This window comes from Crinia signifera, chromosome 4, assembly GCF_055691185.1.
Source record: "Crinia signifera chromosome 4, ASM5569118v1, whole genome shotgun sequence".
NCBI lineage: Eukaryota > Metazoa > Chordata > Amphibia > Anura > Myobatrachidae > Crinia > Crinia signifera.
In genome coordinates, this window is record NC_139220.1 from 4,219,033 (window position 1) to 4,225,032 (window position 6,000).

Genomic DNA, 6,000 nt, shown 5'->3' on the forward strand with positions numbered 1-6,000 from the left:
AGAACAAAGAGCTGAGATCTGGGCATGTGTAGAACCCTCTGTTTTTGTAGTTGCACGATCATAACCTCTGGCAAGAAATTTTTCTATCAATGAATCCAATCTGGATTCTACGTCAGCTGAATTACTCATGATCCTTTTAACCCTAATCATCTGGGAGGAGGGAAGTCCTCATTTGAGGGCTGGAGGGTGATGGCTGGATGACATATGGAAGGTGTTCCTATCGACGTCTTTGAAAAAGAGATCCGTGCTGATGATGTTATCATGAATGCTTACTGCTACATCCAGAAAATGGGCCTCACTGCTGCTAAAGACAGATGTATATTTAATGGTGGAATCCCCCATATTAATGTCAATCAACAATTTTGATAATTATAAATGATTCATGACCCCCCGTCCATAGAATAAAAATGTCATCTATGTAACGGGTAAAGAGTCGGATGTGACATTTAGGGGGAAATTTACTAAGAATGCAAATATGTAAATTCATATTTGCATTCTTCCTACGACTGCATACGACTGTTTCAGTCGTATGCAAAGTCGTGTTCCGGACGGTCATTTACAAAGCAGTCATATACGACTGCTTTGTAACCCTCCGATGGTGTAACTATTCGTATTAGCAGCACATATATACGGCCGCTAATACGAATGTTTCAGGCAGTCTGCACGGATCAGTCAGATCCATCATATCAGTCAGATCCATCATATGAGTTAGGGAGGCCAATCCCGGGATCGGGATCGGCGGGAACCCGGGATTTAGGCCTAAAATCGTCAGGATTTGAATCCCGGGATTAAAGGTTTCAATCCCGGGATTTCGGGATTAGTATCCCAGTGCTAAATGTACTTTTTTTTCAAAGCCGGGCAGCGCTGAGCACTTTAGAATGGCTCAGATGCTGCCCGGCTGTCTGCTCCGTACCCCCCGGTGGCCGATTGGTCCGCTCTCCGCTGTGTGCAGGTGCTCTGTGATGACAGGCATGACGGCGCCCAGGCTGCGCAGCGTGACCCCCTGACATCATGCCACGCTGCGCAGCCCGTCCGCCGCCATGCCTGTCAGTGCACTAAATTCAGCACAAGCACACAATCGCTCAGCCGCCCGCCCGCCCGCTCCTCCGCTGGATGGATGGAGGAACATCGCTCCTGCTGCTGCCTGTCACCACTACCTCTGTAAGTGACAGCGCAGGGCAGGGGGATGGGGAAGAGTGGCGGGCGGGCAGGCGGGGCGAAGTAAGAGGGCATTAATATTGCTATTTGGGGGGGCGGGTCATTTTTTTTTTTTTTTTTATTAGGGAGGCCAATCCCGGGATTCCCGGGATTGAGCATTTTTCAATCCCGAGTCCCGGGATTGAAAAAATGCCCCGGGATTGGCCTCCCTAATATCAGTCAGATCCGTGCAGGCTGCAATGTGTAAAAAAAATATAGATAAATAAATAAATGAAGGAGCCGGGGCCGGTAATAAAAAATCAGGAAACCCCGCTAATAAGGGTTCCCCGATTTTTACAACCAGCCCCAGGCTCCATGGCAAGGCGGCCAATAGCGGCATTCGGGGGCAGAGCCGCACATGTACACAGAGTACCGTGCGGCTCAGCTGATCGGTCTGGTTCGGCTTGTCGGTTTGTTATTTTGCAAAAAACCCCTGGACTACGTCGCCCCGGGACAGGTGAGTATGGTTTCTCCAAGTCCCAGCTTGTGGGGGAGGCTTGCTGGGGCTCATAGTTCCCCAGTATTAGACAATAGGGTACTTGTGGAGTATCACAGCTCCCACGATGGGCATCGTATGCGAAAAAATCGCATCGCATGCGATCGCATACGATTTTGCACTGAAAAGCATCCAAATGCATTGGAATTAGTATTAAACATGTTCAATGGCCCCCAAATGGCATTTTTGAGGCTGTACCACCCCCACTATCAACGCAAACCCGAAGCGTGGCGAGCGTTGGCGTGGAGTTGAGAATAGAAAGTGTGAAGGTATCCGCGTCCCCTCACGGGCTCCACAGGTGTCCGCATCCCCTCGCCACGCTTCGGGCTCGGTGGCTCGCTGCGCTCGACACACTTTCTATTCTCAACTCCACGCCGACGTGGATAGTGGGGGTATGAAAAGGTCGTAGGACGTGTACCGCCGCCCCTCGCGGGCTCGCTGCGCTCGCCACGCTTCGGGTTCGCGTTGATAGTGTGGGTGGTACAGCCTCAAAAATGCCATTTGGGGGCCATTGAACATGTTTAATACTAATTCCAATGCATTTGGCTGCTTTTCAGTGCAAAATCGTATGCGATTGCGTGCGATCAAATCACATGCGATCAAATCGCATGCGAACAAATCGCATGCGATGCGATTGCATACGATTTTGTCAAAAATCTGTAAAAATCGCATCGCATGCCACTATATATGGCATGCGATGGGAGCCGTGATACTCCACAAGTACCGACAATAGTTTATTCTTTTTTTTTACACTGCCATCAGCCCGGTGACCACCACTCCAGGGTCACCGGGGACAGCACCAAGCTTCAGCCTGGTCAGGTTAGTCCTGGAGGGGGGGGGGGCCTTAATTGGGGGGGGGGTCCCCACTCCCCCAGGGCCCCTGGCCAGGCTAACTGGTCAGTAGGGTGATGTTTTGGCCGCGGCACCTTATATCATAAGTGTTCCCCGGCTGTGACATTACCCTGCCGGCTGGTTGTGCCTGGGGCTGGTTCTTAAAATACGGGGGACCCCTAGTCATTTTGTCCCCCATATTTTGGGAACCAGCCCCGGCCATGGAGCCTGGGGCTGGTTGTAAAAATCGGGGAACCCCTATTTGCGGGGTTTCCTGATTTTTTATTACCGGCCCCGGCTCCTTGAGCCTGGTGCTGGTTACAGCCGTGGGGGGGGGGGGGGGGGGGGGGACGCTGTTTTTTTTTTCATTTATTTATTTATCTATATTTTTTTTACACATTGCAGCCTGCATGGATCTGACTGATCCGTGCAGGCTGAAGCCAAATACGACATGAAAATAAGGTGTATTTTCCTGTCCTATTTGGCCGGGTATTTCACGCTTAATAGCAGCCGTATTTTCAATACGGCTGCTTAGTAAATCAGGAACCACCATTCTTTTGAATGGTGATTCCTGTCATATTCTATCGATGGTGTACATGTACAAATACGAATGTCCCATCAATATGAATACGAATATTTGTATTTTTGGCTTAGTAAATGCCAAAAATACAAATACACTCCAAAAATTCGTATTTTCCTAGGAAAATATGAATTTTTCCTACGAATCCATATTAGTAAATTTCCCCCTTAACTTCAGGATTACTAAAAAAGGTCATTTCCTCTTGACTAAACATAAAAATGTTTGCAAATGATGGGGCCACAGCGGACCCCATAGCGCATCCTCTTAATTGTAGGTAATACGCCCCGTCAAAGAGGAAATAATTCCTTTTCAAGGTTAACAAAATCAGCTGGATGAATAAATCGTGATTGAACAGCAAAGGATCTAAAAATTGCCCAATGAACAACCTAACTGCCTCCACACCTCCATCATGGGGGATGGAGGTGTATAGGCTGCATACATCCAAGCACACCATAATGGTCCCATTAGGTAGTGGCCCTACAGTATCTCATTCAGTAATTTGAGAAAGCTGGTTGTATCTTTCAGGAATGTAGGTTTTAAAGGTAATAGCGGTTGTAATAGGAAATCTAGCAATTTAGCAACAGGTTGATATAAAGATTCTCTGGCTGCTATGATGGGTCGCCCTGGTGGGCGTCCGGCATTTTTGTGGACCTTTGGGAGAGAGTACAAAACAGGAACAACTGGCCATTCATATACAGGGATTTAAATAATTTTAAGGAAATGTTCCCATCTTTAACTGCCCCTAGGATGCCATGAATATGAAGTATATTCCTCAAGCTTTATGTGTCCACACAATATATACATTGTCCCCGATCCCTGCCGTTGGGGTGGAGGAGAACTCTGGAGCCAGGGAATCACAGAAAGCAGTATATTTACCTGTCACCCCAGGCCATGCCATTTACTAATATGTGTACACACAGTATCGCACTGCGCACAGCCTGCGCTGATAACTTCTATCTACATTCCCGGAACACCTTACGGTTACAGATTAACCCGATCTCCACTTTACCTTGATCAATACTGTAATCTATCTGCGCTTTGTCCGTTTATCATGGTAATCGTTTCCACTCCAATATACACATGTGCACTCAGTGTTACATAAAGCCTATGGGCGCAGTATTTCATGTGTGTCCCCCTGCGTGTGTCACTATCTTCAATACACATTATCATTTATCACCATTATCCATAACAAAGAGAAATACACTGAACGTAAATAAAAATAATGATACAAAAAATATATAGATAGCGATGATAAATTGCAAGTTCCGTGGTAACGTCACCGAATGCATTTCCAGGGAACTGGAGAGAAGCGCGGTTAACCCTTTCATGTCTGACAGGCCCGCACTGCCGACTGACGCAAGGGACGGGCGGCCGTGTAGGTGAAGGTGTGGCCGCGGAATATAGCACTGTTTGTGGCCTTTTCCCTTTCAGGCTTCATTGCAGCGAGCACAGAACTAAATGTTCTCAATGCTACCGACGACAGAGGCGGCTGAAGGCGGAGACTGAAAGAGACAATGTCCCATGCTGATTTTGCGAATGCGTCGCTGATCCATATACAAATCCCGGAGCATCATAGAGTCTTTGCCATCTGCAAATTGTGAGTAAAGGCCCCATACACAGGTCCCAGGGACAAGTCAGACCTGATATCCCTTCACCTGCCCCAGCAGCTTCCCAGGATGGCCACACACCATCTGGCACTCATGCTATAAATCACATGACTCCTGGTAGGGATGGCCATCGAATATTGATGATTAGAAATCATTGATGGTTCATAGCCGATGTCGAATACTTTTGCCATCGATGGGGGAGAACCAGATGGTTTCCCTCCATCGATGGAACAGCAAAACGATGTTTTGCTTTTTATTTTTTTCAAAGTGCTGAGACACGGAGCATAGCTCTGCCCCCCGACACCCATGAAGCCCGCCCCCCATGTTTTGATTGGCCCACAGGCTAATCAAACACAATGGATGACCATCGATTTGATAAAAAATATCGATGGCCATCCATTGCATAGTTTATCGATGGCCAGTTGCCGAATTGCCATCAATGGCAACGATGGCCATTCCTAACTCCCGGGCAGCTGCCGGTGGGGGGACAGGCTCTAGTAGCATCGGGCGGGCAGATTTCAAAACTCCCCTTCAAATGAATGGACGGCCGCTGATTAGTTGAGAGAGTGTGGAAGGGGCCGACTCCGAGGCAGATAGCCGCAGAGCGGGGAGAGCGCCTCCTGCTGGCGCTTTCCTGCACTGCAGACTGTAGGTGTGTGGCAGTGTTCGGCGCCGCTGGCTGCCACCAGAAATTGTGGGGCCCAGGACTGACAAAACAGCCAGGGCCCCCATCATTGTATTTCCCACGGGCATTGAAGGAAGCAAGAGAAGAAGAGAAAGAATGGATGGCAATGGTAGACATACACAGGAGGAATAGGCAGGAGACAGAATGGAGAAGAGAGAGGAGAAGTACTGGGGAGAGAGAGAGAGAGAGGAGAAGTACTGGGGAGAGAGAGAGAGAGAGGAGAAGTACTGGGGAGAGAGAGAGAGGAGAAGTACTGGGGAGAGAGAGAGAGAGAGGAGAAGTACTGGGGAGAGAGAGAGAGAGAGGAGAAGTACTGGGGAGAGAGAGAGAGGAGAAGTACTGGGGAGAGAGAGAGAGAGAGGAGAAGTACTGGGGAGAGAGAGAGAGGAGAAGTACTGGGGAGAGAGAGAGAGAGAGGAGAAGTACTGGAGAATGAGAGAGAGAGAGAGGAGAAGTACTGGGGAGAGAGAGAGAGAGAGCGAGGATGAATATGGTGAGATGGGAGACAGGAAAAACGGGAGGGGGGATAGGAGAGAGAGGAGGAATAGTGGGAGACGGGGACAGAGGATGACAGGACCGCCATCAGAAATTGGGGGGTTCGATA